Raw genomic sequence first — 26,857 nt, 5'->3', positions numbered from 1 at the left:
AGGTCACCAGGTGATCGAGATCTGGGTTGGAAGCTAGAGGTGTGGGAATCAGGTGGGCCAGGTGAGTGAAAGACCAGGAGCAGGAGTCGCTGGAGAACCAGGCAGGCCAGGGCTGGGAGCCGAGAGCTTGCTGGGGTGCAGAAGCAGGTAAGCAGGTGGGTGGGAGATCAGGTACCAGGTGAGAATGAAGCACAGTGGGTTGGCGGGAAAGGCTCAAGCATGTCCAAAGCAGCATTTTCTTAAAAGGCATCTTGGAGAAACGTGGCTTAAAACACAAACAAACTAGGCACTAGCTATTGAAGGCTGAACTTAAAAGATCAGAAGTTTGAGGGTATTTCATTTTCCTGAAGTGGTTATGCCAGCCTGTTAAGATTAAAATTGCCAAACTGTGGCAGGTAAAAATTAGTTTCTCTGCTATAAGTATTATGTTTTATGAGGTTTATTAAAGATTAAGAATTTAAGAGAATATAGAATAAGAAATCACATGTCTAGGCCCAGAGAGCCCATTCACAACCACTCACATCTTGTCTGCTAGGTGGAGAGCCACGTCTCCTTCGAAATGGAAGTAGGAAGAGAGCGAGCCGTAGGTGGAGACCCTTTAAATAGTAATTTGTTCTTGGTGCAGGTGGGAACTCAGGTGAAGTTATAAAGCATCTCAGGAACTAAAGCAAGGACTTCTGGGGATTGAAGTCCAGGGTTTAAATCTCCATTTTTCCATTTCTGACATCTGAAAACACCTGAAATTAAGCCAGTATAGGCTAATCTGATTGGGTCATGATTTCATTGTGATATTATTATGAAATCATCATAGATTTCTACAGAATTCTAGATTTATACTTTAGGAAATCATTCAAACTGGGATGGGGCTTATTGTGGGGCCAGAAGATTGACTGATTTGTGCTTACTCTACATTGCTTACTCTGTATTGGCATTTAATAATTGGCTGTACTTAGAGTTTCTATTATATATTTTCTCATTCACAGTTAAACACTTCACAAATGTTAGCACAGCAAATTATCTACAAAACTGTTTTTTATGCACATTGGTAGAATACTGAAACTGGAAGACAACAAGCAAGGAGACTTTTCATTTTCTTGGTAGTATAAAATAGAATCTTAGTTGGTTAAACGTCTCTTGGTTGCACAGATCACAAATGGTAGGATACCATTACTGGGCAAAAAAGAAAAAAAAAACACTTTTCTACTATCTACACTTTAGTTCCAAGCAACAAATATCCTCTTTGGACAGGTTTGATTCCTTACCCTTGCTCTGTTTTCTCCAGACGTAAGTATTATACAAACCTATGTTGACAATTCCTGTTTTAATATAAACATAAATTCAACATTCCTGCTGAAAACATTTTCTCATGTGAAACATTCAACTTTCTGGGCCACATCTATCTATATGTCAATAATTTTCCATTTCCTTCTAAGATGCTTTGCCCTTTGAAATGTTTTTCATGGCTAGATTTAGAAAATGTATACAGTCTTACTATATTTAGTAAGTAATAATTCTATTGCTAGTCTTAGTGTTTCACTTTTTTGTATATTTTGTATGAAGACCATATGTGCCAAACATCTATCTTTTAAAGAGATCTCGAGGGTCATTCCTTTCCCTGAAAGATCTCAAGGAAGGAATAAACTCTCAGTTTAAATCATCAGTGCTTCAATTCTCTTTTTCACTAAAATAGACAGTGAGGTTTCTACAATTTTGGGAAAGAATCTACTAGTAAGATCATTTGGTGGATGTTTTTCACAGATGAAATTTCTGCCCTTAGGATTTTGATTCCTGTCATCATCCAGGGTCATCAATTGTTGAGCAAAGTTGAGTACTTGGGGAAAAAGAGGGAACATTCTAGGGTTCTTTTCTCTACTACTTTCAGACTACTCAAAAAGAGATAAAAGAAAATGAAAAAGTTTGTTAGAACTTTTTTTTCTTGCTAGAAGTGTTACTTACTATAACCACTTCTAGGGAGAAGTGTTTCTCTATTTTATGGTCTATCAAGTGAAGAACCTTGTGAAGGCCCTAGCACTTTCAAATATCTTAGGAGAAGATTTGGAAAATTCCATAGCAAAGAAATCAGCAAACCAGAGAAAGTTGGGAAAGGGCCTAGAATGGACAATACTTGAGAACCAAAATCATGAGTTAATGGAGAGAAGCTGAGGCTCCCTCAGGTAAATTAGAATTTCAGAGCCCAAAATATGATTCTGAAAATCTCTCTTCAAGGAACTTTCAGTGTGAATGGGAAATATTCACACACAGACACACACACACACACACACACACACACACACACCAAATAGAACTCTGAAGTGAAGTTAGATAACTAATTTTTTAAAAAGGGAGGAAGGAAGGAAGGAAGGAAGGAAGGAAGGAAGGGAGGGAGGGAGGGAGGAAGGGAGGAAGGGAGGAAGGGAGGAAGGAAGGAAGGAAGGAAGGAAGGAAGGAAGGAAGGAAGGAAGGAAGGAAGGAAGGAAGGGAGGAAGGAAGGAAGGGAGGGAGGGAGGGAGGGAGGGAGGGAGGGAGGGACGGAGGGACGGAGGGAGGGAGGGAGGGAGGGAGGGAGGGAGGAAACGGAGGAGGAAGGAAGGGAAGGAAGGAAGGAAGGAAGGAAGGAAGGAAGGAAGGAAGGAAGAAGGAAGGAAGGAAGGAAGGAAGGAAGGAAGGAAGGAAGGAAGGAAGGAAGGAAGGAAGGAAGGAAGGAAGGAAGGAAGGAAGGAAGGAAGGAAGGAAGGAAGGAAGGAAGGAAGGAAGGAAGGAAGGAAGGAAGGAAGGAAGGGAGGAAGGGAGGGAGGGAGGGAGGGAGGGAGGGAGGGAGAGAGGGAGGGAGGGAGAGAGGGAGGGAAAAAGGGAAGAAGGGAGGGGGAAGGAGGGAAGAAGGAAGGGAGGGAAGGAGAAAAAGAGGAATGGAGACAGAGAGGAAGATGGAAGAAGGAAATAAAGAATAGTAGTATGAGAGAACATCTGAAAGTATGCAAAGATGTGGTGTGTGATAGATAATATTAATTAAAATATTAATTGGGAATAGGGCCAGGAGCCATGCAAGTTAACATGGTATGAGAAAGTGCTGCCTTTAAAGACAGACAATCTTTCAAATCCTGACTCTGCTCTTTACTCATTGTTATCAAGTTACTTGGCCTTTCTAGGCCTCAGTTTTCCTATCTTTAAAATATGATACATGCACTTGATGACTTTTGAGGTGCCTTCCTACTATAAATCTATGACCTTATGTAGAGGCAATAAGGGAAATGATAGTTTTGTTTGTAGTATGTGAAGGGAAAAATCTTAAGTCCTATCTTCACCCATATCACCTAGATGATTAGCTTCTGAGTCTATGTAGACTCATTTGGATTAATGCTTCTTTCCTTTTATTTATTGTTGGGGGATTTTTTTTCCTTGAAAAATGTGTATTTAAGCTTTTCCTTTAGTATTTTTCACATAATGATGTAGGTTGTTTTCATGGTTCAGATGGCTGATGACATTCCTTGCCATTCCAACATTTTATTAGTCTACAATTGTACATTTTTATTTGTCATATACTAAATATACAGTTTGTAGAACATTAAAGCGTCCTATCCTGATGCATACATTTCTTTCAGAGCAAAATTACCTTGACTCACTCCTGATCAAATTTCTCCCTGAGGCTTGTGTCATCGGTCTTCATAGTGGTTGGCTTGATTTTGTGCATTTCTTTTTGGAGAAGGGCAGAGAATGCTGTCAGTTGGCTGTGCTCCTGTTTCTCTGTTTATATTGATTGCATGTGCCAAACTAAACCCTAATGATGAAAAGGAAGTGCTTTTGTTGGAAACACTCAAGAGACTTTGTACTTCATTATAAATGTTGTTGACCCACTTTCTACATATTTATAAACTGATATGAATATAGTTCATCATTAAGTCTGGAGATTTGGGGACACCAAAGATGCCAATTGAAAATTAATAGTATGCATTTCCAAGGAACTGACCCAGGCATTTAAAAATTATATTTCATGGAACTTGTTTCAGAGTAATGATTCTTCCCTGCAAAGAAATAGAGTCTTTTTTACAAAGAAGTCTGAGGCTGTTTTCACATTTTATATGTTCAGGCTCTCTACAACCATTTCAGAGACAGATCATTCTGTTTCTCAACACCACCATATTGAAAATTAATCCTTTTTCGCATCTCAGTTTCTCTATTTCTGGTTTATTTTGAAAATATGGCTTTGGTTATGTGAGAATCACCATGTAGTGCTTTCAGAGTTTCCCCTTGGGGAAAGCGGTGATGTTCCATATATACACGTTCTCAGATTTCTATCTTTTATTGCATCATCTTTGGCTCCTTTCCAACTTGTTAAATTCTTTATTTTGCTAAATCTTTGAACTATCAGCCTGAAAGTAGTTCTAATTCTATGAAGCCACTTTAAGAGCTGCAACTATAGCCTTGCCACATAAAATACTGTTGGGAGATAGATGATGTGAGCATTCTTAGTTCAAAGCAAATAGAATACAGGATGGATCTGAGGGAATGGTGCCTTTGTCCATCAACATTTTATAAACTGCTCAATTTACTATTTGAAAGTGGCAAATGAAATATACTATCTCCAGAAATAAATTGTTAGTTTTCATGCACTTCTTTGTGCAAAAATGATGTGTATGCCTATTTCAGCCCTTTATGTTCAAAAATAACTAATATTCATAAGAATCAGTGCAGCATAAAGAAGAACTAGATTTAAAATCAAATAGGTTGGATTCAATTCTGAACTACCATTTATTATCTGTGGAACTATAAGGAGGTCGCATTACCTATAAAAGTCTCAGTTTCCTCATCTGTAAGATGGAAACATTTACACAACTTAGGATGAAGCTTTTTTTTTTTTCTAGTTCAAAGACCTGTGATGAAATCTCATCCTTGCCTTTTATATCCATGTGACAGTGAACAAGTCACTTCTCCCTATTAGGGCCTCAGTTTGCTGAGCCCTACAAAATGAGGGAGTTTGGAGTAGATGACCATTAAAGTACATTGAATTTTCCAGTCTATGATTTTGTATGATCCTCTGTGGATGGGCACATATTAAGTATTTGCTATGGGCCAGACACTATACTGGTTTGCACTGGAAAAACAAAATGAAAATGGACCCTATCCTGGAGTAGCTTATAGCCTGTAAGTGAGGAAAGTTGAGAAACTTAGAAGGGATGCACTGGAGACAGTTTGAAACAACTCACAAGAGCCTATTGTTAAATTTTGAGTGTGAGCCTAAGAAATCAGCAAATGCTACAAATCAGGGCTTGATTTATTATTTTATTTTATTTATTATTATTTTATTGGCTTCAAGACTTTAGAATGTTATGGAGAATGTGTTAATAGTACAAATTAAGTGTAAAATTGTGAAATGCATGCTTTTTTGAGAAACAGTTGATGTTACATATATATTACCACACCCTTATGAAATAATGTATGTAGTTAAATATATTATATATATATACATATATATGTGTGTGTGTGTGTATGTGTGTGTGTGTGTGTGTGCTAAAAATACTTCTTGAATTAAGCTCTATAGAAAGCTAGGGATTTCAAAAGGTGTGTAGAAGTAGGCAGAGTAAGCCAAGCATGAGGAGGCACCTATATAAAGATATGGAGATAGGTTATAGAATGCAGAATTTAGATAACAGCAAAAAAATTCAGTCTGTCTGGTGTGAATGTTAAAAACTGTAAATGCCAAAACCATAAAAGGGTTTTAGCCCAAACTGTAAAGGATAATTTTTAGTGTTTTGACTTAAAATCTAAAATAAGTGGTTGCCATGGGAAATTCCCAAATATGAAAATACCCAAGTCAGCTGGGATTATGGAGATTTTAATTAACAAAGAAAGAAGGAATTAAGGGAAAGAGGGAGGGAGGGAGGGAGGGAGGGAGGGAGGGAGGGAGAGAGAGAGAGAGAGAGAGAGAGAGAGAGAGAGAGAGAGAGAGAGAGAGAGAGAGAGAGAGAATGGCAGAAATTGAGGCAGAAATTCCAAATAAAAGATTATTTTATTAGTTCAGGAAAGTGGTAATGAGGGCTTGAATAATTATCATGGTTGTAGAAGTAGAGAGAAGAAAAGATAGATGAAAGATACTATGGAGGCATAATGGACTTGACTTGGCAACTGATTGGATATAAGGGATGAGGGCAAGGAAAAGTAGGAGATAACTCAGAGGTTATAATTACTAGAAAAATATTTGTCCTTGATAGAGATGTGGAAGTGAGAAGAAGAAGTAGATTTCAGAGTAAAGATACTGAATTCCATTTTGGATCTTTTCAATTTCAGCTGCTTATGAGAAATCCAGATGGAGATGTCTAGAAATCATTGGGTAAAAAAAAGATGAGTTTAGTAGAGAAATGATGACAAAAAGTGTTAATTTGGGAGTTCATGTATATTAATTTATATGAGTTAATAAGGAGAGAGTATATGAGAGAATAGGGCCTAGTTTAATATTCTTGGGGACACCAAAAGTTTCAGGGTGGAATGTAGATGAGAAATTACCAAGAGAGATTGAGTTCATATGGTCAAACACACAGGAAAAGAACCAGGAAAGTACTACATCACAAAAGCACAGGAAGAAGAGACTATCTAGGAGAAAGGGATTTTCAAATCCAAAGAGGGAAAAAAGGAATGATGAAGATAGGAAAAGGTGATTGGCACTAACAATTAAAAAATGATGGAGAGGGGGCAACTGGGTAGCTCAGTGGATTGAGAGCTAAGCTTAGAGATGGGAGGTCCTAGGTTCAAATCTGGCCTCAGCCACTTCCCAGATGTGTGACCCTGGGCAAGTCACTTGACCCCCATTGCCTAGCCCTTACCACTCTTCTGCCTTGGAGCCAATACACAGTATTGACTCCAAGACGGAAGGTAAGGGTTTTGTTTTTTTTTTTAATTAATTTAATTTAAAAAAATGATGGAGGGTAAGTTAGGTAGCTCAGTGGATAGAGAGCCAGGTCTAGAGATGGGAAGTACTGTGTTCAAATTTGGCTTAGACACTTCCTAACCACGGGATCCTAACAAGTCATTTAACCCAAATTGCCTAACTCTTGCTGCTCTTCTATCTTAAAATTGATACTAAGACAGAAGGAAAGAGGTTTGTTTGTTCTTTAAAAAAAGATTGTTGGTAATATTTTAAAAATCAGGTTCATTTAAGTGATTGGGTCTGAAATCAGATTACAAGGTGTAGAAAGGAAAACAGACTAAGGAACCATCTTTTAGAATGTTGCTGGGAGGGGGAGCAGCAGTTGGAGCAAGAGAAGAGGCTTGTGGGAGTGAGAGAGAAGAAGAGAGGTCTTTGCCCTCTGAACTCTGGCAAGTGAGGAGCTAGGACCAAAGCTCAAGATCCCAACCTGTGGTGAAGAGCCTTGCCTCCATTTCCCTTGCCCTGAAGAGAGAAGATTCCTAATATCTTTAGATCATCAACTAAAGAAAGAAAAGAACAACTGCTGTTGAAGGCTGCTGATCCCTTGAACTTCATTGGGTCACCCTGAAGACCTTTCCCATCTCTTGACCTTCCCAAGAAAGACATTTGACACTTGATTAGAAGAGGATAGTGACAGAGATTAGAGAGGAAGGAGGATAAGCTGAAGCTGAACCATTTGGCTCAGCTGAAGTAGGAGAAAGACAACCTGTAGGGTTTCCTATTCCCACAAACCTATCCCTCTCTTTTTTATTACTTGAACTATTAAACAACTTTATATTGAAGAAACTCACAATCAGATTCAGATCATGGAAGAACAAAGAAAGAGAAGATAGTGGGCTAAGTTAGCCATTTTGCCTTGGCTAATCATCAAAGAGGCAACAGGGACAGTTAGCCTGTCAGACAAGTGGGACTTCTCAAGTACCAGCCAAGCCTTGAGAGAAGTAAACTCCATTATTCCCCAGAAGCCTATTCATTGAGACACTGCCCCTCTTTATTCCTGGCCATAACATCAATTCAGCATACCTCTCTCTTGGGTTGAAGGGTGAGGGAAAGTAAGAATTACACAGATTGTCTCTCAGCCCCAGTGGTTATCTCTCCTTTTACCTGATCAGCCCTCCTTATTCCTTCTGTCCCTTCATCTCCTCCATTCCCTGTTACGACACTTCCATATTCCCCTTTACCCAATCCTTACAAAGGCCATGAGAAATAAATGACTAAAAAGGGGGGGGTCAAAAAGTATAGATTTAGAGAGATAGTATTCTTGTGAGGAAAAACACTATGAGTTGAAAAAAACTGTATAAATTTGATAACCTGCTATATCATGATCTGAGAGAAATTGTCTATAAAACTTTAAATTCTATGCAATAAGGGAATACAATCTATGAAACCAAGATCCTGTATGGTGTCATTTATTAATAATATAGTACAAAAGTTTTTAGACTTTCCCAACTCTACTTCAACTGCAGATTGGGTCTCCAGAGTGTTCCTGGATATATTAGCTGCTCTCTTATTTGCAGGACATAGTAGCCTTACTTGGCAGGTTGATCTTCTGCTAGGTTCATTCAAAATCATTTCTCAAAAATGATTGCTCACCAGTCTCGGTGGTTGCTGCTACCAGATTTAATTACTGAGGAAACCTTTCATGGGCCTTCTGGACCTTTTGAAGATCAAAAGGTCATAACCTGGTCTGTTCTATCTTCAACACTCCTCAAAAAAGAATGGATTACAACAGAGACAGAAGAATGAGAGGGGAGCGGGAGGAGAAGGGATGGGGAGGAAGCAACTGACCACCCAGAGCTACTATGAGTTGGGAAAATACTTCCACAATCTCTATATGTTCCATGTATAACCAAATACATAGTATACAAATGTAACCAAAGTACATTATTTTTACCATGAGTTTCTGAAGATGAAAGGATTTCAGAATCTCCAATTTTGCCCAATAAACTAATCTCATGGAAACATGAGAGTAAAAGGGTTTACTGATTGACTGATCAACTGAACACCTGAGATATGTTCTCATCTGATTAATACATCAAGGCTAAATGGCGTGATTTTTGATTCATTATACTCACAGGACATATAAGAGGATACAGCAAACAGGATGACTGCCTTTAAAGCTCTTGCCCTTGGAATTCATGTTGTCAGACAAAATTAATGGCTGAAAGAAGTGAACAAAAGGAAAACTTTAACAACATATCTATGCATTTTGGCTTGTACCATGAAACTGAGGAAGCAGATTACATGCTAAAATAATAGTACAATATGTTCCCCGGGGGAGGGGGGGTTACTGGACCCACAGACACAATATGGGACGCCAAGCACGTCCTAAACAACTATTAGAAACATTTGAGTATTAAAGGAAATGTTTGTATGTCATCACCCAAATAGAAGTTAATGTTCTACATTCATCTGAATAAACAATCTTGACTTATTTATCTATACTATATGTGTTAGAAGTATATATTGAAAACACAAACAGTTACCAACTCAAATATGGGATGTTTGTTTTTAGTGGCTTCCTGGAAAAGAATAAAAGTTTTTTTTTTTCCCCTTTAAGATATAAGGGCACAGAAGTTTACTTCTCTTGGAATGCAACCTGGAATTTCTTTTGATGTGGTAAGACACAAAGCTATTTTTAAGAAAGGAGAAAAGGATGGGAAAATATTGACACAAAAGCAACCTTCTAAAGCCAAAGAGGCATGCCAGTTAGTCTAGTTTTACTTTGAATGCAATCAAAACTTGAAAGCAAATTCAAGTCTCTGCAATCCTAGTAAATAAAATAGATTACAAACCCTTTCTGAAGCATAGTTTGGTAAAATTAATATCTGGCTTAAGAATCAGGATACTAGCTCAGTAACTAACTAGCAATTTGATATTTGGTATATCTCTTAAACTTGGGGAATACGTTTCCCTTATCCATAAAATAAGGGAGTTTGACTACAAGGGGACCCTTAAATTTTTTGTATGTCATGGACACTCTGGTGAAATTTATGGGTCCCTCCTCAGAAATATTTTAAGTACATAAAATATTATACATAGGGTTACAAAGAAAAATAATTTTACAGAAAAAGAATAATCAAATAAAACAATAAAACAAGTGTAACAATCCCAGATTATGAACTCTTGGACTAAATGATCTTCAAGGCTCCATCTAGCTCAAAAGGCTGTAATCCAGTGATACTATGTATGACTAAATAACTTCTAAGGTGCCCTCTAGTTACAATGTTCCTTGATTCCCTTGAGCTCAAATTTTTTCATGTATCTTATTTATTCTTTTTGTTCAATTTAATTTTCTCATCTATAAAATGGAAAAAGGCAGATGCTAGCCCTATACTGTTTAACATTTTCATCAATGATTTGGTTGAAGGAATGGAAAGTGGGTTTAGGAAATTTATAGATGATATAAAACTGGAAGGCATAGCTAACAGGTTACTGATAGAGACAGGATCTAATTTCTCATGTTTTTTAAACTTCTTTATCACAAAAAAAAACAAAACTGGAAACTGAATGGATCCTTAGGTACAGATTGGGGAAAGTAAGGAGTGAAACAGTTAACTGCCATGTCCATCAACACAGAAAATACAACGGAAAAACAAGAGCATAAAAGAAAAGAGAATATAGAGTATTAGTTGTAGAAGAGACTTTAGAGGTCATCTAATTTAACTTTAGTGAACACTTAAATGAACTAATATAAAGAAAAGAAAGTGAAAAGAACAACCTGAGAGCAATAACTAATGTGAAAATACTCCAAGTAATCTGTTATATCATCATTGTAAACAGCAAGGTGGTAAAGCTGGCCCTGGCATCAGGAAGATCTAAATTCAAATCTAACCTCAGATACCTACCAGCTATATGACACTGGGAAAGTCACTTAATCTCTGTCTGCCTCATCTATAAAATGGGGATAATAATAGCGCCTACATTACAGGGATATTATGAGGATAAAATGAGATAATATCTGAAACTTCTTGAAAAGGCCATCTACAATAGCTGCTTCCGTTTTTTTCTCCTCTAATTATCTTCTTAACCCCTCCCTAACCAATTGGCTATTTATTGGACCTTATCATTCACTGAAGCTGCTGTCTCTCAAGTTTCCAATCTTAGTTGCCAAATCCAATGGCCCTTTCTCAGTCTTCATTCCCCTTGATCTCTCTTCTGATCAATCTATACTCTCTTCTCTCTGTTTTCCTCCTATCTATCTGACAGCTCCTTCTCTTTCTCCTTTTCTGAATCCTCCAGAGCATGGCCTCTAACCACAGGTGTCTCTCAGGGTTCTGTTCTGGACTCGTTTTGCTTTTCACTCTATACTACTTTACTTGTTGATCTCAGCTCCCACAGATGTAAATACCATCTTAATGCTGATGATTCTCACAACTACCTTTCCTACAGCAATTTTTCTGCTGGCCTCCATTCTTGAATCTCCAACTGCCTTTCAGCCATTTTGAACTAGATATCCAATAAACATCTTAAACTCAATATGTCCAAAACAGAACTAATTATCTTTCCTTCTAAAACATCCCCTGCCACCACCTTCCCTATTACTACAGAAGAGAACACCGTTTTCCCAGTCCTTCAGGCTTGCCACCTAGGAACCATCCTGGATTCCTCACTATCTCTCATCCCGCTTATACAAGATGTTGCCAAAGCTTGTAGAATTCACCTTTGTAACATCTCATTTATTTTCTCTTCTAACACTAACAGTACTCTACTACAGACTCTTATCAACACAAGTTTTAATTGCTGCAAAAGAATGCTGGTGGATCAGCCTATCTCATCTCTCCTTGATCTAATCCACTCTCCATTCTTATTTAACTTTTTCTCTATGAATACTTAGATTTCACTCTTTAGGAAGACTATGGATCTCTTTTAAGACACTGTCCCAAGTAGCTAGGTAGCACAGTGGATAAAGCTCCAGACTTGGAGTTGGGGGGGACTTGAGCTCAAACCTATTCTCAAACACTTACTGGCTGTGTGACTCTGGGAAAGTCACTTAACCGCAATCGCCTAGCCCTTGCAGCTCATTTGATACTAAGAAAGAAAGTAAGGGTTTGTTTTGTTGTTGTTGTTGTTGTTGTTGTTTTAAGATACTTTCCAAGGCATGATGTAAGGAGCACAATGCTATTTGCAAACCGGAGCATCTGGAAGTCCTCACAACCTGTTAGAAATTCTTCTGGGACTGAGAGTCTGTACAGGATCCCATCCATGACAGCAGAGACTACGTGACCACCAAAATGTATGTGAAAATAACTCTAAAAGGCAGCATAACTCAAATGCAATGGTCAATAGTAGTTCCAGAGGACAAAAGGTGAAATATAATTCCTTTTTTTTTTTTTCAGTAGAGGGGTAAGAAACCACAAGTGCAAAATATTGTATGTGTTTATAAACAGAGAGTTGCTGTTTTGATTGGTTTTGCCTAAGTGTTTATTTTTTAAGTAGTGATCTACAGAGAGAAATAACTGATTTAAACAATAAAAGGCACTGCTAAAGCTTGTTTTAAATATAATATATAATGAAAATCTAACCCTATTTCAAAGAAGAAACAATATGACATATCAATCCAAAAAACATTCACTAAGTATCTCCTATATGCCAGTCACTGTAGGTTCTGGGGACACAGATATATAAAAAAATTCCTACTCTTTTATATTCTATTGATAAAGATGGAATATACATGTACAATTAGGTGTAAAATTAATATAAATTAAATACAAAGTGATAAATACAAGGACTTTAGGGAAGAAGGTCAGTAGCCATTGGAGAAATCAATTGTATATCTAATGAACATACAGGTAAAACTTAACAATTGGAGGTTAATTTTTTTGGATGAATTTCCAAGTGAAAAAAGCTGAGCTGAGTCTTGAAGGAAGTGAGAAATTCTAGGAGGCACAGGTAAAAAGGTAGCCATGAGAACTATAGGATTTAAATTAATATCCAATACTGCAAGTATTATATTTATAAAGTTTATTATCTCACAAAACAGAACCATGTTTTCTAGCTGCTCAAAAAAGCATGCTCTACCAAAACCACCACAGGAAGGAAAAAGAGGGAGCTAGACATGGAACTCCACTCACTTTATATCCTGTCTACAAATCAGCATGTAATGACAGGAAGCAAGTAGCTGGGAATCATAATTTTGATGGGGATCAGAGTTTTTAGGGTAACAGTTTCAAATTACACAGAACAACCAAAGTAAAGACACAAAGGTAGGAAATGGAATACCAGTGTTATTTGAGGCACAAAAACATCCTTATAATGTATAACAGTATGGACAAAGTGCTAAACTTGGATTCAGGAGGACTTGCGTTCAAATTTCACCTCTGATATTTACTAGCTGTGTGACCATAGAGAAATTACTCTGAGATTCAAGCTAGACAAGATACATTTTGCCTGAGAAATCACAAATGCTTCATGTATGATCATATCTATTATAGATACAGAAAATGAGGCTAAGAAATATTGAATGATTTGCCCATGGGTATATGGCTAATAAGTGGCAAAAATCAGTTCTCTTGAATTGAATACTCTTTCTTCTACAACTCACAGCTTCAAAAATTAGTCCTTTACTAATATATTCTTGGTGGAACTATGAACTGATACACCATCCTGGAGAGCAATATGGAATTTTGTTTAAAGGGCCATAAAACTATGTATACCCTTTGACCCATGATTACCACTGCAGGTCTATATCGCAAAGAGATGAAAGATATGGAGGAAAAGACCTACATGTACAAAAATATTTTTGTCAGCTATTTGTAGAATGGAAAAGAATTGGAAGCTGAGGGGGTGTCCATCAATTGGGGAATGAATGAACAAGTTGTCACATACAGTTGTAATGGAATACTAATTTGCCATAAGAGATAATAAATAAGATGAATTCAGAAAAACCTGAAAAGACTTATATGGACTGATGCAAAGTGAACAGAATCAGGAGAACTGTGTATACAGTAATAGAAATATTACATGTTGATCAACTGTGAAGGACTGAACAATAATTAACAAAGTTAGGTTCCAAGACCACCCCAAGGGACTCATGATAAAAATGCTATCCATAGTCCAAAAAGAAACTTGGAAGCTCATTGAAGATCAAATCATTCCTTCTTTCATTTTATTTCCTTAATGATTTTTTATTGGATGTGTGATAAATGCTTTTCATGGCATGAAAATATGAAAATATGTATTCCATTAAAGCCCTGGTATAACCCATATTATCCTATTTACAACCTCAGGGATGCAAGCAAGGAGGGAGAGAATCTAAATCTGAAAAGGTCAGAAAACAATTGCGAGAAAGTATTTCCATATGTAATTGAAAAAAATAAAAATACAGAATATATTTTTTTTAAAATTAGTACTCCACATAAGCTACTACAGTCCCCATTTTCTAGCCTTTTCATGTACCCAAACCCTAACTTTCATGAAGTGTAAAGTACAGGAAGGGATAGGTTCAAAGCTTTGATTATTTAAGCTATTTCATGCAAGAACAGTAGGCCAGACTGCCATTGTCTGCAGGGTCTGAGATCCTGGAGGTAAGGACTGGGAATTGTGAGGCTGCCAAAGGAAGGGGGCCCCAGACAGCAATGTTTGCTGTTAGTATTTAAAGTCAGACGGTATTCTGGGATATCTCAAGTGACTAAATCTTCCTGGGAAGTTCATGTTTTATTTATTCCAAAGGACTGTGGCTAAGGGGGAATGACGTATAGAAAGAGAAAGGCAGAGGGAGAAAAGTCCTGCCTGTACTTCTGCAAATAAATGAGCCATGCCCACCTAAAGGTGTCACTGCCAAACAGGCCAGATTCACTTAATGACTTCCCCATTAACCAGTAAACTGTAAGCTGGGCCTCTGGACAGCAGGAACATCTGTAGGAAAACAACCAAGAAAAGGAGATTTGTCATGTTCTTGTTTTGAAAATTATCTGGCAAAGTTCCTAGAGTTGTCATTACTTATCCACAGTGGGTATAACATTCTTTCAAGCCCTTTTTTCTTTTTTTATTCTATTTTTTGTTGTTGTTGTTGTTGCTGGATGAAAAAAAAGTTGGTGGAGTTATAGATGAACCACAGAAAAGAAGCAGAAAGCAAGGCAATCTGTATAATCCATCTTTAAAATTCCTTTCTCTTAGGTGGGGAGGTGTCTCTCTCAATAATGGTCAAAAGAATTTAATTCATTAGTGGAAAAAAAATAGGGTGGAGTTGGAAAGAAGCCATAGAGAAGGAGAAGAAAGGCAGGGCATCTCTAATATTCCTTGCTCTTATGTAAGGAAACCTCTCTCTTAATAACAAGCAAAAGAATCTAGTGCATTGGTGAGTTGAACCAGAACAGGCTTTAAATGAAAGATTTTTGCCTGAATATTTCTCAGTGCTAGAAATCACTCAATACAAACATAAGATCTGCTGCTTTCCCACTGTGTGACCTCAAGCCAATAACTTAACTTCTCTTTTCCCTATTATTTTCCCCAACAAATGGGCTGAAATAGGGCTCTAATATCCCTTCCAACTCCAGCACCATAAGCATATCTAACAATATAGGTCAAAGCTACCTATAAAAGCTCTATGATGATGGTATTTCAGTATAAATGTTCATGCTCCCTCCAGTACCCTAACATGCCATTTCCTCAATTCACTTATCTGTCCTCACCAAATTCACCCACTCTACCTCAGTCATACATAGAGATGGACTTATTCTTTTTTTTTTTTAGCCTTCTGTCATAGACTCAATACTGTTTAGTGGATCCAAGGGAGAAGAGCAGTAAGGACTAGGCAATGGGGATTAAGTGACTTTCCCAGATCACAACTGCTAGAAAGTGTCTGAGATCAAAATCTGAACCCAGGACTTCACACCTTTAGGCTTGGCTCTCAACCCACTGAGCAACCCTACATGCCCCTGGTGGTCATGCTCTTAATGTTACCCTCACCCCAAAATGTTCTATTTTCCTATTCATGAATGCTGAAATTCCTTTATGTGATCATCATCTTTTATCTCTATTTCCCTCAGGCAGCTAGGTGGAGCTGTGGATAAAGTATGAAACCTGGAGTCAGGAAGACCCATCTTCCTGCTTCCAAATCTTGCCTCAAACACTTACTCCTTGTGTGACCCTGCCCAAGTCACTTAACCCTGTTTGCCTCCATTTCTTCATCTGTAAAATGAGCAAGAGGAGGAAATGGCAAATTATTCCAGAATCTTTGCCATGAAAACCCCCAAGTGGGGACACAAAGAATCAGACATGACTGAAACGATGAGCAACAAATCTTTCCCCTGCCAATATGCATACAGATAAGTAAATACAAAATACTCCCAGTGAATATTCCATCTAATAGAGAGAAGAAAAATCATGTCCATAAATAACTGTAATCCAAAAGAAAATGTGCTGAGTGCCATAGAGAGGGCCATATAAAGTGAGGTGAGAAATAGGTAAACAGAGACCTCAGTTGCAAATTGAAAGTTATAATTGTATTATATTATATCATAATGTTATAATAATTATATTATATGCAATTATATATAAATAATAATAATAACTGACATTTACATAGCATTTACTATGTGCTAGGCACTATGTCAACTACTTTACAACTATTATCTCATCTGATCCTCACTATAGCTCTGAGTGATACCATACTATTATTATCTCCATTTTATAGGTGAGGCAAACAGATTAAGTGATTTGTCCAAGGTCACACAGCTGGTAAGTATCTGGGGTCAGATTTGAACTTGGGTCTTCCTGACTCCAAGCCTAATCCCACCGCCCATCTCCCTCATGGAGCATAAGGAATCCGAATTGTGCCTTAACAGAAGGGAGGCTTCTGCAAAAGAAGTGAGGGAAGGGAGAGTCCATTTCAGCCATGGATGCCCAGTCCAGTTATCCAGTAATGGCATGGGACTGAGAGAAGAGAGGACAAAAACAGGAGATGGAATATAGTCCAGTTGGGCCAAAATGTAGAAACCCATGAACTGAAACTAAGGCTGGAAAGATAGGTTAGAGCCAGATGTTGGAGCGCCTCAAATGCCAGGGCTGCAAAATGTATTTTTTTTTCCTTTAGCAGACAATAAGAAAGAAACCATCTAGTTTAAGAAAAAGCTGAATTGATTTTCCCATGAAGGCCTTTCAGCTAACTCATTAGGTTTAGCTAAGTCAAGGCAAGCACTTTACAAACTCAATCTTGAAAAGAAACCTTGAAAAACTGATCTTTTTCTACATTATTATTCCAACTGAAGAGTCTAGAAATATGAAGGAGGGGATTGAGTTTGTGATTTTTATGTCCCCATGGAAAGTCAAGGAGCTATACAGGCTTATGAATTTATCACAAGGTGCATTGCTGCTGGCAGAATCATAGAATGTGAGATGAATGAGACTACAGGGATCAATTCATCAAAGCTCTTCATTTGGCAAATGAGCAAGTTGAAGTTCAGAAAAGGGGATGTGATTTCCCCAAGGTCACATAGCAAAGGCTAGTGACAGAGGAAAAAAATAATAATAACCTCCTTAATTCCTAGTCCAGTCTTTCTACTACATCATGACCATTAAGAGGATCATTCTAAACCCAGAGGAAGTAAAGAATCATACCTGGCTGTCCTGAAGACCCAGACTTATAAGCTACACATTTAGTACAAGTCAAGAGGGAAAAGTGAAATTATCTGTTCCATGGTCCAATAGACTAGTATAATTGGTGATGGGTTATTGTTTCAAGCTTCATTTCTTGATGCATGTTCATGAGCTGATGGTTGTTTTGGTTCATGCAATCCAATATATGTTGGGAAAAGCAGCTTTCCTATACCTGAGATCTACCTGGTACATTTTATACCTTTCTGGAAGGGACCGTGTTAATCCTTTTTAGAAGAGATGCTACACAAGAGCCAAAATGAAGCTTCATTTAAAATGTTTTCCCTATAACTAGAGGTGATATAATGGATAGAGTAGCCAGATTGGAGTTATAATGACTCATCTTTCTGAGTTAAAATCTTCCCTCAGATATTTACTAGCGGTGTGACCCTAGACAAGTCTCTAGCCCTTGTTTTCCTCAGTTTCCTCATCTGTAAAATGAGTTAGAGAAGGAAATGGCAAACCAAATCACTTCGATATCTTTGCCAAGAAAGCTCCAAATGAGGTCCCAGAGAAAGAGGTAATTTTAAATGAATAAAAAACAAAACAAATAAAAAAAAAAGCTAGAGGCAGCTCGGTGGTACAGTAGAATCAAGAAAACTTGAGTTCAAATTCAGTATCAGACACTTGCAAGCTAGGTGACCCTGAGAAGTCAATTAACCTCTGCCTATACAGTTTTCCCATCTGAAATGAGAATAATAGTACCTGCCTCCTAGAGTTATTGTGAGGATCTCCAACAAAGCAAAAGTGAAAAATTGATCTAATTCAAATAGATGAGTAAAGAAATTACATGGTTTTTTATTTTTTTTTAATTTTTTCCATTGTTACATGATTCTTGTCTCCTTCCCCTCTTCCTACCCCTTCCCAGAGTTGACAAGCAATTCCACTGAGATATACTTATATTATTACTCAAATCCTATTTCCATATTATTCATTTTTGTAATAATCTTTTAAAACCAAAACCCCAAATCATATACCCATATAAACAAGTGATAAATCATATTTTTTCTTCTGGATTTTTCCTCCCACAGTTCTTTATCTAGATGTGGATAGTATTCTTTCTCATAAGTTTCTCAGTTTTCCTGGATCATTGCATTGCTTTTTGTAGCAAAGTCAATCACATTTGATCGTCCCACAATGTTTCAATTATTGTTTATAATGTTCTCTTAGTCCTGCTCATTTCACTCCTTATCAGTTTGTGTAGATCTTTCCAGTTCTTATAGAAATCAATCACTTCATCATTTCTTATGGCACAATAGTATTCCATCACCGTCATATAGAACAATTTGTTCAGCATTCCCCAATCAATGGACACCCCCTCATTTTCCAATTTTTGACACCACAAAAAACACAGCTATAAATATTTTGGTACAAACAGAACTTTTCCCATTTTTTCTTCATCTCTTGGGATACAAATCCAGTAGTGATATTGCTAGATCAAAGGACATACATTCTTTTTAAAGCCCTTGAGGCATAATTCCAAATTACCTTACAGAATGGTTGGATCCATTCACAATTCCACCAGCAATGCATTAGAGTGCCAATTTTGCCACATCCCCTCCAACATTTATTTTCATTTATTGTCATAATGGGCACTCTGCTAGGTGTAAGGTGGTACCTCAGAGTTGTTTTGATTTGCATTTTTCTATTCAAGAGGGATTTAGAACAAGAGGGATTAGATTTTTTCTAGTACTTATTGATATTTTGATTTCTTCATATTGACTATTTGTCAATTGGGGAATGATTTGATATCTTATAAATTTGTAGTTCTTTGTATATCTGAGAAATTAGATCTTTGTCAGAGAATTGTGTTATAAAAATTTTCCCAGTTGTTGCTTCCCTTCTAATTTTGGTTGTATTGGTTCTGTTTGTACAAAAACTTTTTAATATAATCAAAATTATTCATTTTATATTTTATAATCTCTATCTGTTGCTGAGTCTTAAATTCTTCCCTTCTCCATAGAACTGACAATTATACTATTTCATGTTCACCTAATTTACTTATATCATCTTATATGCTTAAATAATATACTCATTTTGAATTTAACTTGGTATATAGGGTGTGAAATATTGATCTAAACCTAATTTTTGCTATACCGTTTTCCAATTTTCCCAGCAGAAAAAAATACATCTTAATAAAAAGAACCATAGACAATAAAGTAATATCAATATTAGCCATGTATGCATCAAATGGCATAGCATTTCACTTCCTAAAGCAGAATTATTGTGAAGATCAAGTGAGATAATATTTTTAAAACACTTTGCAAACCTTTAAGCTTTAAATAGATAATTGTTATTATGAACTATGATCCATTCTGGGGTGGAACCAAAGGATGTAAGGAAAGCCTGGTTCTACTCTTTTAGGGGTCAGTTCTAGACTAAGCCTAGCCTGGTTGAGCCCAGAACATAAGACATTCTATACTTTTCAAGTCTGATATGTGGATATTAAGGCACGTGGAAGAGAGAAATACTGAAGGAAATACAAGGACTGGATTTGCAGGGTTATCTCATGCAAAAAAAAGAGATGGAACTCTGGCTGCCAATGGGGGATGGGAATGAAATCTCCAGCTAAGAAAAGGAGCTGAGCAGTTGGAGATTCAGCTTTTTCTTTTTTGAACTGAAGAGGAAGGAGCAATTCTCATTGAGCTTATCTAGCTACAAATCCAGAATAGAAAAAGATCCAGACTAATCATCTATCTTATAGTGGTTGGATAGACTTTTTCCCATTTGGGGAAGGCAATAGTCTATCCATCCAAAGATTTCCTTCAAAGCTATATCTCTGTGCCAAGAAATACATCATCTTGAACATACAAAGATACTAAGATCATCTGTGACTTAGTTCCTAAACTAGAGCTTCAAACCCCTGAAGAAACTATAGGAAGAAAATAGTTCAGGGACTTCCTGTTCCCTCTTTCCTAACCTATTATGCCAACCCCCTTATCTAATACATAGATATTTTAACTAATTGAGAAACCAGATATCTTCAATGTACTAAAGGGATCATAAATGCAATCAGCTAAAGAAGAAAATAGGAACAGAGATTGAAGGGGATTTCAGATTTAACTCCATTTTCTCTAGACAGCTCTGCCTGGAAGGGAAGTAGTATTTGTCTTTATCTGTTACCTCCCTCTCAGTTACCTGTCAAACTTGTAAGGGGAAATTTGGGGGTTGTGACTTAATCTAAATATAATTGGTCGCCAGGGAAGATCCCAAATAAAATATTCAAGTCAGTTTGGAAATTTTATGGTGGTTTAATTATTATAGAGGCAGGGAATTAAGGAGAAGAAAGGGAAAGAGTATAGGATTTCTCCCGCCAGGTCTGTGCCAGAGGGAGTTCAAAGACCTCTGACACTAGGTCTTTTCAGAAGATTAGAAGCTTTCCTAAGAGGATAGTGTTTTGGAAGGTAAAGGAGAAAAGAGTCAGCCTAAACTCGAGAGAGCTCAGAGAAGACACTTTGCCTGCACTAGGTTACTGTAGTGTATCAAGTACTTTCACCACCAAACCCGGACAATAGCTGCCGCCATGCCAAGATGCCAAGACGCTCAGCACGCTGCTGCCAGAGCCACCTCTCCGCAAAAAGAGGCCAAGAGAAGAAGTGACATGAAATATATTGATTGTTTTTATATCACTTTCCTGTGTCTCACATGCACCAGTGGTAGCTTAAGCTTGACTTAGGACAGCCCAGGGGTCTGTCAATTGTTTCTGATTTGTCATTTGCTAGCACATGTCTGTCATAAGCCATCCTTCTCAATACTTAATCCTTAAGTAGGGGGTGTAGACATTCCTGTTTTGTTAGACTAAGCAGGGTAGAGTAAATCTCAAGCTTACAAACTTTGGTTCCTGATCCCCCTCTAGTACATGTGTCATACTGGGTTTGAGGGGTTGTTTCTAATTAAGTGTTTAATCCTATTTTGTGATATCCAGATCTTATCTGAGTTTACTCTGTTTCTTTGGAACTAACTTGTTTGGTCTATTAAAGGATGAGTTTATATTGGCCTTTGGAATATTCAAGGTTTTTATAAGAATCCGTAGAAGAAAAAATTGTTGTTCAGTCATTTTAGTCATATTCGAATCTCCATAACTTGATTTGGGGTTTTGTTGGCAAAGATACTAGAATGGTTTCTCATTTCCTTCTCTAGCTCATCTTACAGATAAAGAATGGAAGCAGAGTCAAATGATTTGTCCAGGTACACTCAGCCAGTTAAGTGTCCAAGGCAGATTTTGACTCAGGAAAATGAGTCTTCTGGACTTCAGGGCAAATACTCATTCACTGTACCACCAGGATAAAAATATGGAGTCCTGTATTACAGGGCCTTCCTCAATAAAAATATTATTTAGACTTCTAAATCTATTGGCCTATGCTTTGACATAGATCTAAAAAAATAAAAGACTCCAACTCCTTTCTTTGGGCATCCTCTCTAATTTGGAATATAGTTCTCCTTCTTTAAATTTCTACCAATGAGGAGAGCTGACAAATTCTTCTCTAGGGAAGGAGAAAGCTCTTACCCCTTTCTAATAACTATAAAAGTGAGAGCTTGTGCTTGCCTAAGAGAGCCTGAGATTGGACCTCAGGTACCCTGGCTGCCTTTTCTGTTTCATATTTCCTTCCCTCAATCCAGAACACAAATGGCGATCCTAAGAAATGAGCATTTCCAGCACTATTGGTAACAACATATGTTCAAGACATTAGGGGATTCTTAGGGGAACCCGGACACCCAATGGTATCTACTTCCAAGAGCTAAACCATTTCTCAGAGAAGATGATATACCACTTCCAGGAGAAAGGTATAAGGATAAAGTTGCAGTGGAAAGGAAGTAGTAATAATTAATACTCTAGTTTCCTAGGCGAACCAAATTTATTGTCTGATATGAGAAAGACCTCAGAGAGCACCCAGAACAACCTTATATCCAAGCTGTTATTCTCTGAACCAAAAAGAGAAAATACCATATAGCATGGTGGACAGACCCATCAACAGTGACTGAGACAATTCAATACAAAAGAGCCTTGAATCTGGAGTCAAAGGGCCCAAGGGAACCTAGATTTGAATTTTGCTCTGAGGCTTACAACCTGTATGACCATGGGTAAATCCCTTGAACAACCTGAACTAGACCTAATCTATAAAGTGAAAGTTCTGGACCAAATAATATTTAAGGTCCATTATAGCTCTGAATCTAGGATCTTCTTGCAGCATAGGCAACATTCCATACCTCTAGTCCCCCACCTTTCTCATGAGAGGAGGGAGGGACATTTTCCTAACTCATCAATGCCAAGATTGGTCATTATAATTACACAAAAATCAGTTTCATTTTATTGTTATTTTCACTTATACTGCACTATTGTTTTCCTGGTTCCAGTCAGACCTTCCTAATCCAAAACTGCTAGGCAAATTATATGATAATTACAATATATTACAAAAATTATCATCTATAATAATATAATAGTCTATGTTGTACTATGTACTATTATATGATAATATATTAGATAATAATGCAATATATTATATACTATTAATAATATGCATATACTATTAATATATTTCTATGATATAGTATATATTAATCATTATAATTATATAATATATATTACTATACAAAAAAGGTTATTATATAATTGTATATAGTAGATATATAACTATGTATAATATACATCATACATAAATATCTTTTAAAACTATATATTATATTTCACTATAATATAAATAACAATTATTTTGCAAATTATTTGTAATTTGTAAACAGTTATTTGTAAAGATAAAAATGTGTACTGCTTCTTTTGATAACCAAAATAACCTTGTAAAGGGGTATTATTGTTATCCCCATTTTAGAAATGAGGGAACAGAGGCAAGCAGAGGGCTAAGTGACTTACCCAACATACTGCAGCAAGGAAGGGACTGAGACAGGATTTTTACTCTAATGTTCCTCACTTGATGCCTAACACTCTTAACTAGTGAACCATCTAGCTTCCACTGTCTAGACACAACATCAGTCACTATTTCCTAAATGAATCATTTGGTGGTAGAAGGACCAAGTGAGATTTTGTTTGGGTGCTGTTCCTTCATAATGATCTCAGGGGAGTGTGGGTTTACCACAGCTGTTCATCATTACCCAGATAAGCCTGAGAAGCTTCCCAATTAACCTTAATGGGTAATAAAGCCAAACAGTGCATGAAAATAGGAATTTCTCATTACAGAAATTATATTTGACTTGAACTCTCCATAATTGCTTCCTGGGAAGGTAGAGCCCAAGAAGTAAACATGGAAGGAGTCCCTCCTCCCCTCAATTTTAAGCTTTCTAACAAGGAGAATGGGCTTAATAATGTTGTTTGGAGTCAGGAACAGCTGTCCAATGATGGACATCCATAAGCTTACAAGGTCTAGAAATGTACTAAAAAGAAACAGGATGTTAGGATCTACCTGCAGCAGGACCTGGGGGAAGCTGGAATGAGATGGCAATTTGTCATGTACTGGAATAATCCAGATAAGAAATTAACTTGGCAGATGCACTGCCCCATGTTCACTGTGGGGAGGGGAAGTCTTTATTTTATATTTCTATATTTGATTTTCCTTGGTCTTTCTGCTACAGAAAGAATTGCCTCCCATTTATCAGTTGGCCTGCATGAAATTACCAGATGACATTATTGCCTCTGCCAGATAAAGTGCCTGGGCTGACCTAGTGAATTTGAAGAAAATAATGATTTACATTTGTAACTGGACCCAGAGGGCAGACTGACTCCCTCCCGCAGATGTCATTGCCTTCTGGGGACTCAGACTACTGATGATGTGTGAGTGGAGGGAAACAGACCTAGGGGTTGTTACACATTTATAGTAGACACTTCTTCCACACAGTTCAAAATATTGTCATACTTAATATCATTTATTTTAAAAAATATTTTAGTTATGAATTTAAATATGATCTGTTCAATATACAGAGACTACACATGGATATTATACAGGATGCACAAATAATCTTAATTCAGTTTAAGGTTTGAAAAACTTCATAAATAATATAATAATGTTAATTATAATACAATAACATATCATCACAACATAATATTTAATTATAATTTAATTTTAGTTCATGTTTTTATCAATAATTGCTAGTATTAAAAAATTAAAATAAATAATTACTAGGATTTACAAAGATCTTTAACGTTTACAAAGTTCTTTATGCAAATTATCTCATTTGATCTTTACAACAACCGTAGGCGTTGATTAAGTTTTTCTCCTCATAAGACCACCACAGACATGTTTTCAACAGGGACTCTGTAGCAGATTTCAAACTTTATTATAAAGTAACAACTATCAAAACAATCTGGTAGTGGCTAAGAAATAGAGTGGAGGACCAATGGAAGAGGCTAGTAACTCCACACACACAATGGTAAATGACCATAGTAAAACCTACAGACCCAAAGAGCCAAGCTTCTGGAAGAAGAACTCGATTTTTAACAAAAACTGCTGGGAAAACTGGAAAATAGTATGGCAGAAATTAGACGTAAGTCAACACCTCATGCCATATAATAAAGTCAAATTGAATATGACTTGAAAATAAGGTTGATACCATAAACAAATAAGGGGAGGAGGGCATTTGGGGGAAAAATGCATGTAATCTTCAGCATTAACATTTTCTCCATTAATTTCTTAAATCTAGTCAATCTACAAAACAATAAATCAAGCTTATTTATTGATTGCCAAGGTACAAATGCTTAGACTGAAAACTGAACAATCAGTTCTCCTGAGTCCATTCAGCTGACTCTAGAATACCATTTGACAGGGAAGGGGGAGGTCCAGTATTCTATGTATTGTGCTATCTAACTGCCATATGGAAGAAGGAGTAATGAGTTCCATTTTGAATATGGGGAGTGTGAGATACCTATGGGTCATTTAGATGAAAAAGTCCAATAGGCAGTTAGGATTAAAACTCAGAAAGAAACTAGAAAAGATAAATAAATAGGCATGATAAACAAATGAGAGAGAGAGAGAGAGAGAGAGAGAGAGAGAGAGAGAGAGAGAGAGAGAGAGAGAGAGAGAGATCTGAGAGTCATCAGCATAGATACCATAACTGAATCAAGGATAGCTCAAAGCAACAAATGAGAAAGTATAAAAGAGATATGTGTAAAGAGTCCAGGATGTAGTTTTGAGAGATTGTGAATTAATGATCATACAGGTAGGAAAACTAAGAGAAAGCAGTCCTTAAAACCCCAAAAAGAGAAAATAAGAGGACAAGAGATCAGATCAGCTGTGTCAAATATACAGAGATCAAGAAGAGCACTAATTAAGAAGAAGCCATTTTATTTAATAAGAGATCATTAGTAAATGGAGAAAGAAGTTTCAGTTCAGTAATGAAACCAGATATCTGGGAGTTAAAATGAGAATGAGAAGAGAACTGTATAGAACACTCTTTCAAGGAATTTGACTAAGAAATAGAGAAATATAGGACTAAACTTGAGAGATTTAGTAGGATACTCAATTTCTCACTTTCACAGACCCCACAATCAGGTGACAAATCTTGTTTCTATTGCCACTTCTCTCCCATACATCTTCATCTCTACTCACACAACCCTCCACCCTATTTTAAGTCTTTGTTATCTTTCTCTCACCTGGTCTATTATAATAACCTCCTAATTGGTCCCACTGTCTCAGGTATCCTACCTTTAATCCTTTCTCCACACAACTACCAAAGTGATTTTCCTTAAAATGTCACCCCCTTGAATAACAAACTCCAATCACTGCCTATTGTATCTAGCATTCAATATAAATGCCACTACTTGGCATTTGAGCTCTTTACAACATGGTTCTTCCCTTCCTTTTCAGTTTCTTACACATTACTCTCTTCCTCACACTCATCCATACTAGTCTACTGGTCCTTCATCACACATAAGACTCCATCTCCCATCTCAAATCTCCATGCCTTTGTACTGGCTCACCACCATGAATTTATTACCTCTTCATCTTCACTTCTTGAAATCTCTGGTTTCTTTCAAGACTCAGCTCAATGGCTAACTATTACATAAAGTCTTTATTGATCTCCTTCTCTACTAGTAAACTCCCTCCTATCATCTTTATAATCACTTTATTTATATCATGTGTGTATTCTAATAAATACATGTTGTCTCCTGCAATCAAATATGGCAGATATAGCTTCACTTTTACCTCTATATCTCCATTGTTAGTAGAACATTTGACATGAAGTAAGCAATTTTAAAATGCTTGTTGACTTACAATGTGTAGAGGATAGAAGAAAATGGTGGACATTGGGAGAAATGACATATACTAGATGAAGAACCCCAACAAGTTGGAAGAGCCTGAGTGTGGCATAACACTAGAGAAATAGAAAAGAACTGGG

At 36.9% G+C, this 26,857-nt stretch overlaps 1 long non-coding RNA gene across 1 annotated transcript in view; it reads left to right on the top strand.

Moving 5' to 3' along the window:
• Nucleotides 1-26,857, top strand: part of LOC103101504 (uncharacterized) — a 48,324-nt gene that overhangs the window by 15,370 nt on the left and 6,097 nt on the right. Inside the window, exon 2 of the long non-coding RNA XR_008916645.1 lies at nucleotides 12,007-12,155. This is a non-coding gene — a long non-coding RNA (uncharacterized LOC103101504). The remainder of the gene's footprint in view (nucleotides 1-12,006; nucleotides 12,156-26,857) is intronic.

This window comes from Monodelphis domestica, chromosome 2, assembly GCF_027887165.1.
Source record: "Monodelphis domestica isolate mMonDom1 chromosome 2, mMonDom1.pri, whole genome shotgun sequence".
In the NCBI taxonomy this organism is placed as follows: domain Eukaryota; kingdom Metazoa; phylum Chordata; class Mammalia; order Didelphimorphia; family Didelphidae; genus Monodelphis; species Monodelphis domestica.
The sequence above is the reverse complement of the archived record's forward strand: the minus strand, read 5'-3'. Positions and strand labels throughout refer to the sequence as shown.